This window comes from Pogonomyrmex barbatus, unplaced genomic scaffold, assembly GCF_055798465.1.
Source record: "Pogonomyrmex barbatus isolate J1 unplaced genomic scaffold, ASM5579846v1 scaffold16, whole genome shotgun sequence".
In the NCBI taxonomy this organism is placed as follows: domain Eukaryota; kingdom Metazoa; phylum Arthropoda; class Insecta; order Hymenoptera; family Formicidae; genus Pogonomyrmex; species Pogonomyrmex barbatus.
The window spans coordinates 6,406,955-6,420,900 of record NW_028297112.1 but is presented as its reverse complement, the minus strand read 5'-3'; the positions used below and the strand labels follow the sequence as shown (position 1 = coordinate 6,420,900).

General features: G+C 36.6%; 1 pseudogene; it reads left to right on the top strand.

Moving 5' to 3' along the window:
- Positions 1-881: 881 nt before the first annotated feature.
- On the top strand, positions 882-3,005 carry LOC148937161 (uncharacterized; annotated as a pseudogene).
- The last annotated feature ends 10,941 nt before the right edge of the window (positions 3,006-13,946 follow it).

Sequence of the window (13,946 nt, the reverse complement as noted above, 5' to 3'; positions counted from 1 at the left end):
TTACCGATACTCCGGGAACAGCCTTCGACAAAGTAGCAATGGATATTGTCGAGCCTCTACAAAAAACTGAGAGAGGAAACGAATACATTTTAACACTGCAAGATCAATTGACTAAATTCAGCATGGGAATCCCCCTACCAAATCAAACCTCTGAAACAATAGCCGAGGCTTTTGTTAATAAATTCATTTGTATATTCGGAGCATCCAAAGCAATACTAACCGATCAGGGAAGAAATTTTGTCGGCGATTTAATGAGAAAGATTGCAAAACTTTTTAGAATCCGTAAGTTTCGTACAACCTTCCATCCTCAATCCAATGGATTTCTAGAGCGATCGCATCACGCACTAGGAGAGTATCTTAAACAATATGTAAACGAACAAGAACAATGGGACCGATGGGTTAGCCTCGCAATGTTTAATTATAACACCTGCATACACGAAGCTACAAAACATACTTCATACGAATTAATATTTGGAAAAATTGCAAGAATACCTTCGGAAAAATTTCTAGCACCAGAAGATAAATTAACTAGCTATGATGACTATTTGGTAATCTTAGTCACTCAACTCCATAATCTTCGAGGGAACGCGCGTGAAAATATCATCAATGCGAAATATAAATCAAAGAAATATTATGACAAAAAAATCAACCCTCAAATCTTTAAACCTGGGAATTACGTTTTTCTATTAAAGGGACCTAAACCGGGTAAATTTGGGGATCAGTATACCGGACCACACGAAGTACTAGAAATATTAAATAAAACTAACGTAAAAATTAGAATAAAGAAAAATAGTCGAATAGTCCATCCTAACCGTTTACGAATTTCGCATATTAAGTTACCTCCAGATAAATAATAAAAAAAAAAACATAACCATTTTCAGATGGATCTCCATAATTGCTGGGCAGTAATAATAGCAATTTTAACAATCCGGTTTCATAAAACGCATGGGATAATAGGCTATGATTGCGGCTCGCCCTCAACAAATCTAACAACCTTATCCCTACTAAATATCGAAGAATGCGATATCCCGCCACAGAACGTAAATTCAACTAATGTCTATATACAACTTCTACAAATAAACGAATTCGAGTAAAGGTTATTTTCAGTAAAGGTTATTCAATGCAAAGTCGAAATAGACAGATTAATAAAAAAATGCGGAATGTTTTCCCACTCCATGGATGTTTTAAATGGCAAATATTCATATATAGAGGAAACATCGCGCGAAGTATGCCAACGAATGCATTCTTATGGGACTTATCAGTTACATAACGGATATATCACTGGATTAAAACCGAATCATATCACTGCCCGACCAGTAACATTGGCAGGACACGTAGACGCCGATGGATCGTGCAAGGGGAGCACGTATTCAGATCCGTACGGCACGTGGACTGACGTCGTGGTACTCGCCAGTATAAAAATCTCACTACAAGAATATATAGCCGACGTACGAATAAATAGTAATCGAGTGCTACTCAGATCCGTGGTCTGTGAACTCACTACCACCCATTGCACAGATATAGAGGGAGGTGAAACTTATTGGGATCCAGTGCCCGCCGACACTTGTAAATTCAACAATTATGGAGTATTGTACAGTGGGATTGCAGACAAAATAATAGATAACGTAAATGAACAACAACTAGTAGTCTATTCATTAACTGCACAAGATACAACTTTCGCCTTGACTAGCAAAGGAAAATACGCAACATGCGGCTATACACTCATTCAAACCGAACATCCCAAATTAATCATCTTCGAAACCTCGCGTGGCGTAACGATCTTTAAACAATGAACGCGTGTCTCTAACCTCGACATATTCACTTACATGAATTCCAAATTCGTATACGTCGAAAAGCACATCAGTACGCAGATAAATCAATTATACAGAAATATCCTTTTGCAACAATGTGAACTAGAGCAGGGAATGTTAAAAAACGCTTTAGCTATAGCCACTCAAACACCTGATATCTTTGCTTATTATCTAATGAAAGGACCTGGATATATGGCCCTGTTAGCCGGAGAAATAATACATATCGTAAAATGCGTACCCGTAGAAGTAAAAATCACAAGAACTGACAACTGTTACAATCAGCTACCAGTCATTCGGGGAAACGAAACCTATTACTTAACGCCGCAAACCCATGTACTATTGCGGCAAGGAACTCAGATAAATTGCAATTCTTTCGCACCTACTATGTATCACCTAGGAGACTCGTGGTATAAACTCATGCCTAAACCTGTGGAATCATTACCATCCACAATTATGAAACCTATGACCAAATCTACGTGGAAATATGTTAGCCCTGGATCGCTCGCTACAAGCGGAATATACACCGAAAATGATCTCAATGATCTACGAGACCACATATTGTTCCTTGCTGAGCGACCGGCGGTGCTCAACACGATAGCCAGGCGGATGATAGGACAACCAATCTCTCTGAATGGGGAGTCACTCTCAAATCTATTAGACGAAGCATCCATAACAAAAATCGCTGCATCCGCATGGAAAAAATTTTGGAATAAATTCTTAATTTTCGGCAATATCAGTGCCGGGGTAATTGGAATATACTTCACCGGGAGAATCATAAAACTAATAGTAGACACGATCGTACATGGTTACGCTTTGCATACCATATATGGATGGTCCATACATCTACTGGGCGCCATCTGAGACTCTATTACCCATCTTTTATTGGGGACAAAAAGATTTCAAAAACCCGAGCAGGCCAGCGCACCAGAGCCTGACCTGTATAGTAAGACCCCCGAAAACCAAGTATACCCTTTATTACCACCAGAGGAAAAACCGGGATTTTCGTTCGAACTAAAAAAATAATAACAACAAAACAACCTCTTTTCTTTCCTTCTCCTATCTACTATTCCCCCTTTTCAATCACCTAACAATCATTAAACTTTTTAGAAGTGAAGAAAGTAAAAATAAAAAGGAGAGGAGAAGAATGGAAGCTATCGATACTAGCCGTTTGACTCGCGGGCGTCTCGAGTGTAAGATTCTACGAATGGAATTTCCGCTCCTGTTTTGGGTGCGGTTAAAAAATGGAGAATCAGCTCTGCAAGATCTATCGGAAGAACTTAATTTCCGAATGAACCGCAAATCCAAAGAACTCATTTGCTGGCCCAACATAGAGGAAGACAAGCCTGTTGCCATAAAAGACGGCGACGTATGGCAAAGGGGACTGATTACGGGAGTCAACCTGGCCCAGAGGACCGCCCGGATCGATCTCAGGGACATAGGACGCCAAGTGTGGAGACCATTCCATCAAATCTTCCGCTTGGAAGGGCGTTTCCAAGAATTATGCTGGCAGACTCTTACCTGTGGACTAGCCTACACAGGATCGGCTAAACCAACTAGATTTTGGTCCAGGAAAACTAGAGCCTTGTGCCGAATCCTAGCCGAAGGACGCAGTGGATATATTAACATCGTACGTCCATTGGAAAACGGGGCCGCAATGGTCAAATTAGTCTTGCCGCACGAGGACGACTGGGGGGTCACGAACCTTCGTGACGCACTGTATCTCTAGGGGAGGCACGAGTCGAGAAAGAGGCCCGAATCGTGGATATCTTTCCAGCAATCTAAAAAATAAGTCTATATACTCAATTAAACAACCTTTGTTTTTTTTATTTTTATTATACTATCCTTATTTCTGTTAGTTATATCTTTTTTTTTATCTCTCATACTTATTTAGTCAATAAGATAATGTTTAAGTTGAACAATCGCAAACATTATAATTTAATAATAATTTAATCATAATAATTTTGATAACAATTACTTAAATTCCTTATACACATATATCATCCACTTCCTTTATTATTAAACTTATTATATTAATTTTTTTTTCTCTTTTTTTTTGTGGTATAAAGAGGAAATGTAAGTCGATTAATTCTTTATTCATATCGGTGTTGCTTGAGTGCCTACTGGAGAGCGGGAGCGCTATTTATTTTTATTTTTCTCTCCTCATCTGCAATTATCAACCCTGAACTACAGTATAATAATATTAACAAGTTAGTGGTAGGATAATAATCCTACACATCTAATTGCCCAGTCGAATAAATTGTCATGCGAACGTCACCTTACTTAATATAACAAACATATCATATAATCAGACGATACGCAATGACTGAGGCAGGTAAAGAGCGCTAAAACGTCTAATGGTCACGGCTTGACCGTTTGTATTAAGACCCCGAAAAAAGGGGAGGAGAGGATAGAAAAACCATCCTGGGATGCAGAACATGGAAATATAATTCCAAATCAAGCGAGACGCGACTGGTGGTACTCACGTAATATAACAAAAAAAAAAAAAGAAAAGAGAGAGAGAGAGACAAGAATTTGCTGATCGTTCGTTATATAAAATCATTTTCTTCCTCTTGAACGCTATATAATGAATACGATAGAGTTAAGCCAAAATTATCATAACTCCTTTCGAAATTCTTATAATTCTTCCGAATTTATTTGTAATCGCAATAATAACAATAATAATAATAATAATAATAATAATAATAATAATAATAGTAGTAATAATACTCTTCTTATCGAATCCAAGCACCTCCGCATACAAGATTTTGCGCATTCTTCACCCTCCACAACAAGGAGAAATAAGTCCTTTCAAAATAAATACGCATTAACAAATGTTAGGCATGAAACACTTAAGATATTTTTTCTTTAAAAAAAAAGAGGGGAGAGGAGAGTGAATGATTTAATTTTAAACAGTATTGAGAATATAATGTAACGTTAGTTAATGTAAGCGAAGACGAGGAAGAACGAGGGAATAAGGAAGGGGTTTTGGTGGTCGCCTGTTCCTTCCTTCTTCTTCACAAAAAAAAAGGGGGAACCAAAAGAGAAGAATTATTATCCTATTGTTGCAAATGTTGTGCACCCCCAACATTTGTCTAAGTCGGGGGTGTTACGTTCGGGGGACTTCACGAATTCTTCTCTTTCGGGAAGAAAAAAAAACAACGGCTGCTAATCTATAAATGAAGCGCTTCGAACGATCTAAGAAAACCCTAAATAAATAAACAAAAATTCCTCTCGAGATATGTCTCACTATCAAAAAAATTCTTGGGATAAACAGCTTTGTCGGCACCGACAAGTTTATGACCTACCAATAAAAAATTAATATTAACAAAAGCAAATTCCTAACGGATAAGAAACGCGTCGGATCGTTCGAGGGTGACACTCCCAAAATTGGTGGGGAAACTAAGGAAAACGCCAATCAAGAAGAAACGATTAGCAGCCGTTGGCGGGCACATCAATGAATGATTGAGGGTGTGGAATGGCGGGAAAATTTTTACTAATTAATTCCATCATTCGCTAGGAAATCTGGAAATATAAAAACAACTACAATTCACAAAACATCGCTCCCCTCCTTCCTCTATACTCACAACTTTCCTAAACTATCATTCGACAAGCCAACGCGGAAATCCATCACGCCCTCAGATATTCCCACCCCTTCGGAACCCTTTAAAAACCGCGACTTAGAGAGGATCGCTCTCTTCCCGCTTCTCATCGCTTCACGCCTTCACGGTCGGGACCATCCGAAGTTGTCAACAAATCTTTTTTATCAGTTAGAATCTGTGCGCGATTCTTACATTTTTCGTGTGATTCGACGATCCAGCCTAGTCATTATACTTCTTGACCATCACCAGCGACCGCTACAATAAAAGTAAGTCCATCTTTATCACTTTTTCCCGCGGTAAACTGGCAGTTTGGTTCGCGACCTCTACATATTTGTCTCATTAAAACACTCCAACTTTCCAAATTGGCAAGCCGCCGATTAACTCGGTGAAGCTGCCTTCCTCGATTTCTTCACACTCCGACTTGGCAAGCCACCGATTAACTCGGTGAAGCTGCCTTATCTCGATTCCTCAATTTCTCTTTCATCTGACTCTCTTTTACATAGTGAACCAAACGAACGCCATCCCGAATAGACGAACGAAACGGGCATTGCGATACCATCGGGAGAAGTCAAATAAGCGGATTCGTCGCGAAATCTGCCACGCCGAAGAACTCGCGGAGCAATTGATAGAAGTAGAACCGAGGCTAGCTAACATCTCGCTACACCAATACGCCACCACCCTCCGCTCCGCGGCCAACTTTGAAAAACAGTCCAGAGAACTTCGACGTGGAGAAGTTCTTCAATCCCGTCCGCCAATTTCCCCGCTCTCCCACCCATCCACCTCCTGGCACCTTCTTCATCAAAAGAAGGTTCAAACCCGACAGCCAGTTTTGAGATCAGATCTCAAAACACCAAATCATTGATACCATCCCCATGTATATTCCCCGTGATCTTCTTCCCTACCTCGTCCCAGTCAAGGCTTTCCGCAGCGCGCACCCTGATCCCCCGCCACACCTGCAACCCGATCCCATCGACATGCTCGCGATCACCAATTTTTTACCCCAATTGGAACAATTGGGTATATAAATCCAGATTTTCCTTTGTCTGTTGTTATTTACTATATTTCAAAATTTATGTCTAAAATTTGTTCTGTTTCTTTTTGTAATCAGTATCTATGTATAAAATTTGTTCTTTTTCTTTTTGTAACCAGTATCTATGTATAAAATTAGTTTTTTTTTCTTTTCGTAACCAGTATCTCAACCCTTTAATGTACACAGAGAAAATATTGTAATTCATTTTTTATTATTATTATTAAATTAGTTAACCCCAATTCCGTCTTAATTTTTCTTTACCCTAATACTTGACCCCGAGTCATTCCCGGCTCTCTGAGGATCGCACGAAGTCCATCCCTGGTAAAAGAGATTCGGTTCTCTGACCAAAAAACGGACCACCGATAGCGCGGGCGCGGGTAAGAGTAATAACGTCACCGACGCTGACCCGATTCCTGCTCCCTTAACGCGCGTTCGACTCGCGGATCGACCTCACGACGTCGTTCCGTGAGAATAGAAGAGGTTCCGTGCGTCCACCCGAGTTCTCCTCCTTCTGACGAAAGGTATTATCTTTCATCCAGAACCACGGACGTAACAGACAAAAAAATTTATAACTTTAAAGCCTACAGAGAAAAACATAATTGTTCAGGGTAGATGGTTGATAGACATGCATTACGAAATTGTTCACAATATGCACCTATTGAAACGTAGAAAATACATTACTTGATACTATACCATCCATACCAATGGATAAAAAGCACATACAAATATTACACATTTCATTTAGGTCATCAGATGGACATTGGGTATATAGTTATTATGTTAGGAAAATATATATATATTAGGTACAAAAAAGTTCTGAGCTTTTTTTGTAAAATTCAATCTTTATTCAAAAACAAACAAAAAAATATTAATCAGCGAAATATTCCCCGTTTGCATCAACGACCTTTTGCCATCCTTCGGGTAGCTTGCGAATTCCTTGATGATAGAAGCTCACCGGCTTCGAAGATAAAGTCATCAATGCATTTTCGTATCTCTTCAAATCTCACGAAATGTGTATTAGCCAAATGATGCTGCAACGACCGGAATATTTAGTAATCGGAAGGCGCCATGTCTGGGCTATACGCCGCGTACGGGAGAAGTTCCCAGCCTAACGCAAAAATATCCTGGTCCTGAGTCGCTTTCGCAACATGTGGTCGAGCATTGTCATGAAGCAAGATCACTTTACGACGTCCTTGATCAGTAAATGGCCTCTTTTTTCTAATGCATCGCTCAAATTGGTCAATTGTTGTTAGTAGCGGTCTGCCGTGATTGTTTCACCCGGTCAACTCGTAATACAACACACCTTTCCAATCCCATCAAATACAGAGCAAAACCTTCTTGGCTATTGGGCATTGGGATATTGGGCTTTGGCGTCGATGTCGAAAGTTGATCAGGGTCAACCCATGATTTTCTATGTTTAGGGTTATCATAAAGAATCCACTTTTCATCGCCTGTAATGATTTTGTGTAGAAAATCTTTTTTCCGGAACTTTGAAAGCAAAGTGAGTGCAGTGTCACGCCGATGATTTTTGTTGTCTTCGGACAATTCATGCGGAACCCATCTGCCTTCCTTCTGAACCTTTCCCATCGTATGTAAACGTACGGAAATGGTTTGCTGCGTAACGCCAAGCTGTTCTGCAAGCTCCTTTTCAGTTTGCACAGAATTTATATCCAGCAGTGCTTGCAATTCGTCCGTTTCAATCTTTTGAGGGCGCCAGCACGCGGTTCATCTTCAAGATTGAAATCTCCTTGGCGAAATTTTTGATACCATCTTTTACATGTAGTATGACTTACAGCGTTCTCTCCAGCACAAATCATTACAGTGGCTTCAGTAGCATTTTTCTTCAGATGAAACGCGAAGTGGATGGAAAATCGAATATGCTCTTTTGTTATTGCCATCGTGAACACTACTGATTTTTGAGATTATGTGCATCAAACGCCAAACCGTATGGCATTTTAAAAGGCCAAATGTCAACGCTTTAAAATCGCAAGAGGGCGGGAAGATATATAAAATTTAAATTGTTATTTCAGTTGTATGAAATCTAAAGCTCAGAACTTTTTTGTACACCTAATATATATATATATATATATATATATATATATATATATGATTTCTTAAATAACAAAAAATTGCACGAACATCATAATATGTGAATAATATTTATGCGAATAATTTTTTAAAAGATTATTTCCAACACATGATTTCGTCAAAAATCCTGTCAAATTTTCTACTATGCAACATCAACCGAGTGATATTCGCAATAGCTTTTGCTTCATTATTATTTAACATTAAACCTGACAAAATGAAGTATGAACACAAGTTAATGCATTTGCATTTAATACAAATTCTTGAAACAAATGTAATTGAACATTTTCCTCAAGACCCGCAATATAGTATTGTTCAAAAAGTACTTCCATTAGCATCGTGCTAAAAAAACGCCGTCTATATCAACAAAATTTAGAAGAAAATTGTGCTAAAAAACGTCATCTATATCAACAGGATTTAGAAAAAAATCGCGCTAAAAAAACAAATTACGTTACTTACAAAATTTTCAGCACGAAGATAGAAAAAAAAAAGTAAATTATAATGATAAGTGGCTATACAACAAACAATATTACAAGAAACAGAAGTTAAAATCCAGTCTTGTTAAAAGTAATCGCGATATTGCCAGAAATATTATTAGAAAATATGAAAAGTTTTGGTCCCAAAATTATATAAAATTTCATAATCCTAAAGCAATTGAGGATATTTATAATAAACTTGAGAAAAATCATATTGAAAAACAGAATTAGAATTAGAATTAGAATTAGAAGCTGAAAAAATCGTACATTATTGTATGCATATTCAAGATAGTTATATCCGCAATATGTATAAAATATTAACTTGTTACTTGTTATTCTGATTGTCCGTTTTTGGGTCAATACATTTAAATACTTTACCCTGGGATTGGACTGGTTTGTGATTTAATCAACCCCGAATAGAAAACAAATTTTATAAATTTTGTATCGCGGATCTTTCCTATTAATTCGATTATAATTTGGATAATTTATTTCAAATCAATTTTTCTCAATTTATATTTAGGAATTTGCTTGATTATTTTTATTTTAGGTTGTTTTTCTAATTCTTTAAGTTTTAGGAATAATGGGAAGAGATCTTTATTCGAAATTATCGTTTGATTTAACTGAAATCTTAATCTTTTAATTTGAACTCTATGCCCTCCTTTTTTGGGCATGAATGCTCTTGGAAATTAATTATTTATTATTAAAACTCTAAATTCAAATTATTTAGTTGCAACGTTGGTTGCGACTAAATGGTACACTACGCTCTTGTCAGCGACTGAATTTGGATTTAGAATTATTTCTTGATTTTTTAATTAAGAAATATTTAAGAAAGAAGAATAAGATTTCAGTCTTTCTATTGTTTTGATTTAAAATTATCTTTATTTAGTTAAGGAGGCTTTACTTAGATAAATTTAAATTCTCCTAAGAGAATTATCACAAATTAGAATCGAAATTCACAATTCTATTAACAGTAATTCGCAACAGAATAAGGAATTTAATCCTAAGATCAATGATAACTCATGATAATAAACAACTGGCTTAAACAATACGAGAATTAAAACTCAAAAGACTCTAGCGCTTTCTTCGCACGCATATTTATAGATGGAAATGATCAGAATCCCCGCGAGCTTCTCACCATTTCCTTCTTCCGAACGCATAATTAAGAGAAAGGTTCTTTCTCATCCGAATCTTCGTTAGTAACAGGCGTAATCTAATATAATCTAATATAATACCAACAGGAATTCAATCAATATATCAATAAATCAATATGTTATCATACTGAACGCATTCTTTCATTTAAAATTATAAGATTTAGATAGCCATGACAAACTTTACTAAAAAAGAAATCAAGAGTGTGCTTGAATCTCGCTATTAAATATAAAACAATTAGTGATAAATTAAGTGCATTTTGTGGCAAATCAAGGCATATAACTTCATTTGAAAATTATTTTATCGATTTCATGTATTGTAACGTTACTTTATCACTATCTCTGGAACTTGAAAGATCAAAATACAAACGTATTACTTTTGATGGAAGGACAAGCAAAAAAATCATGGTTATGCAACGAATTATGTAAAACTAATGATCCACTTCTAATTAATTGTTATGAAACATTTCTCCGAACGATAAGTATATCACAAGTACGATAAGTACTTTCAAGAAAATTATTACAGAATTATTACAGAAGATTCTTAAATGTACAATAAAAGAGAATTCGAATACTAAGTTGGGTCATACACATATTTGTTACATTAATACAACTCTTTGCAAAGCGATGTTTCTTCCTGTTATCATCTCATTTTCCAATGGTTAGATATTTTAAACATTTAGTTTATCATATGACAAATTTCTAAAAAAATGTTAAATTTAGAGAAGGCTTTAACCTCTGCTAATTTAGATACATTTAATCAAATTATAACTTTAGTACAAAAAAACAGCAAATTGTATGTCAACATCAGCATACTGATAGTATTTTGAGTAATGAGGATATTATTTATAAATATAAAAATGCTTTTAAGGCTAACTAAGCGCTCATGGATACACACACCTTGATATGTTTGTGTATGTGAGCGACTTTGTTACAAAAGAAATATATCTAAAATTAATAAGTTTAAAACACAAATAAATATTCCAGTTTGGAGAGATTTAATGGTATATATAAAGGGACAAAATATTAATTCACAATACATATACGATATTGTGAACGCAAGTTCTGTAACGGTTAATGCCTGCGTATTGCGTATTAAATAATTAGGAGACATGGTAGTGTCTCGGGTGTCAAGTCAACTGAACGCTACCGTGTAACTTTACGCGAGTCGGCGAGATGCGAGCAAAACTCGGATCTCAATAACCGATAAATCGATCAATTTCTAAGTAAATTTGATCGGTAGTTTGAGTTCGACTTGTATAATAAAAGTATTTTTATTTTTCTGCTACGTGCACTAGGGGAGATATTGCTATGCAAAGTTCGATTTGGAAAAATTTGAAAATTTTTACTTTAAGAAACGTCATCGTTGTCATCGTCATCATCATTTTCTCCCATGTACAGTTGCACTTTCTCTCGCGAGAAGTGCTCCAATGTACATCTATCAATGATTCGCTGGGTCTTACAGTGACCCCGACTTATCGGCCCGATTTATCCGCAGAGTCAATAAGACTTTCAAGATCATTGAAAGATTTGCACTAACAGTTTACATTATTCACGTATAGCTTCTTTATATCTTTGTACATACTAACCTAATCTATTAACACAATCAATCGATAACATATTCAATTAATTAAATATTGATTGAAAATATTGATATATTCAATTGATTGATTGAAGTTTGCACTGTTCATGTATATCTTCTTTATGTCTTTGTATCGAACTAATCTATTAACGCATTCAGTCGATAACATATTCAATTAATAATATCAATAGATAATATGGTTTATGTACTAATCTCTATGATATAAAATCTTGCAGAGTTGATAATACAACAATATAAAAAATGCGTTGATAATACAACAATATAAAAAATGCTTATCACATGCGCTCGCATAGTATAATAAAAGAAATACTAGAGGTCCTATAAACAAAGGGCGTTACCATCATGTAGATCATGTAAATAATAAATGATAAGTTAGGGTCACTGTAGGATCCAGCGAATCATTGGTGAGCAGAGTATAATATGCTTTGTGTAAAATTAATTAATGTATCTTTAACTTAACAAAATGCATGATATCATTACAAAATTACCTTTTTAAAAAAAGGTAAACAACGGTATTGTTACGTCGTGACGACTGCACGATTCTTCTCTTTCGAGTATCACTTATTAGAATTTAGTTAAGCAGATAAACGGATGACACATGTTCTGTTACTCTGTTAGAGCGCGACGGTTACGCAACTGATCTCTTCCCGGAGTCGGTTACTAAGAATTTGGTTAAGCGGATAATTCCTATTATCCTAATCGCGGAAAAACAACACGTGTACAGATGTTTTCCTCAACGAAATCATATATATATAGTGCTCTTAAAGGCACGGAGCGCGCACTGCTACTTCCTTTTTTCACGCGATCAGAACAGTCCGTCAGTTGTCAGTAATTCAATCAGTCAGTGTCAGTCGAAATAAATCAATAATTTCACCAAGTACAAGTGACCAAGTTTCCTGGCGACACCGCTTCCATCTTCATCATCTCGCAAGTCCCAAGTCTCCGACATTCCAGAGTAACAGTAAGTTCGATTACACATAGTAAAATTCTCTAATAATAGTTTTTGGGTCTCTTCTCCTTACATTTTCTCATTTCTCCCTTACATCCTTTCTATCCTCTGCCGTTCTCCTTTACACTTCTACTCCTTTTTTCTTTTTCTTTTCTCTTTCTTTGTTTGCTTGGGCCGTCGGATCTCTCGGGCTCCCTATGCATTGCGGAGCACTCAACAGGTTCATGGCCGCCGAATAATTCAGCAAAATCTGCTTCTTCTCTGTTTGCTTCGGACGTCGAAACCTCACTGACTCCCTATGCGTTGTGGAACACTCAGCAGGTTCATGGCCACCGAATAATTCGGGAAATCTATTCTTTTTTTTCTCTCCCCTTTTACAATTTTCTCTTTCCCTTCTTAATTTCTCTCCTCTGCCGGATCTCTCGGTTTCCTGAAACATTCAGAGATAGCCTTAAGATTTACGACCAATGACATTTCCTTCATATTCCAAATCCATTTCTTCTAGTGAAATCTGCATCATCCTCTCTTTCCGACGCTCAGAGACTGAGGCGAGCCCTGAAGAGGCTCCGTTATCGTCGCAACAAGCGAGCTCGTCGATCAGCCAACTACCCCTCGCCTAGGACATCCGAGGTTTTTATACATGCTGAAGAAACCACAAGTTGTTCCAGCAGGAGACCTTATTATTTGTGCATATCTCCTCCGTCCTATTCCCCGATTAGACCATCCGAATCTAGGTCCCCCGAGATTTCAGCGCACTCTTCCCAGAGCGTCATGACACTAATTTTCAGATATATCCAGATTTCCGCACCCAGAAATCCTTGGACGAGTTCTGCGAACTCCGGACTCCTTCCCCTCCTCCCTTAGATCCCACCATCAGAAATCCGACCTCCTCTCCTCCGAAACAACCACACATAGATAACAAAATATAAATTTAAATAGATTAACAACGTAAGATAAAAATATCAAATATAGATTGAATATACTAAACCATGTAAGATAAGAATAATTAGAATATAGACAAACATACAAATATAATCGAATTTGTACACGGAAATTAAATAATACATCCGTAAATTTTTTAAAACATTTATATTATATGAATTCCCGTACGTAACACCTTTTCCCTTTTTTATTATTTTATTAAATGTAAATATATCTTCACCGAATGAACTTCAACACAAGAAATAATGACACGGATCTTGTAATTAGCTAAACTTGTAATCGTTTTTAAAATTATTAATTACA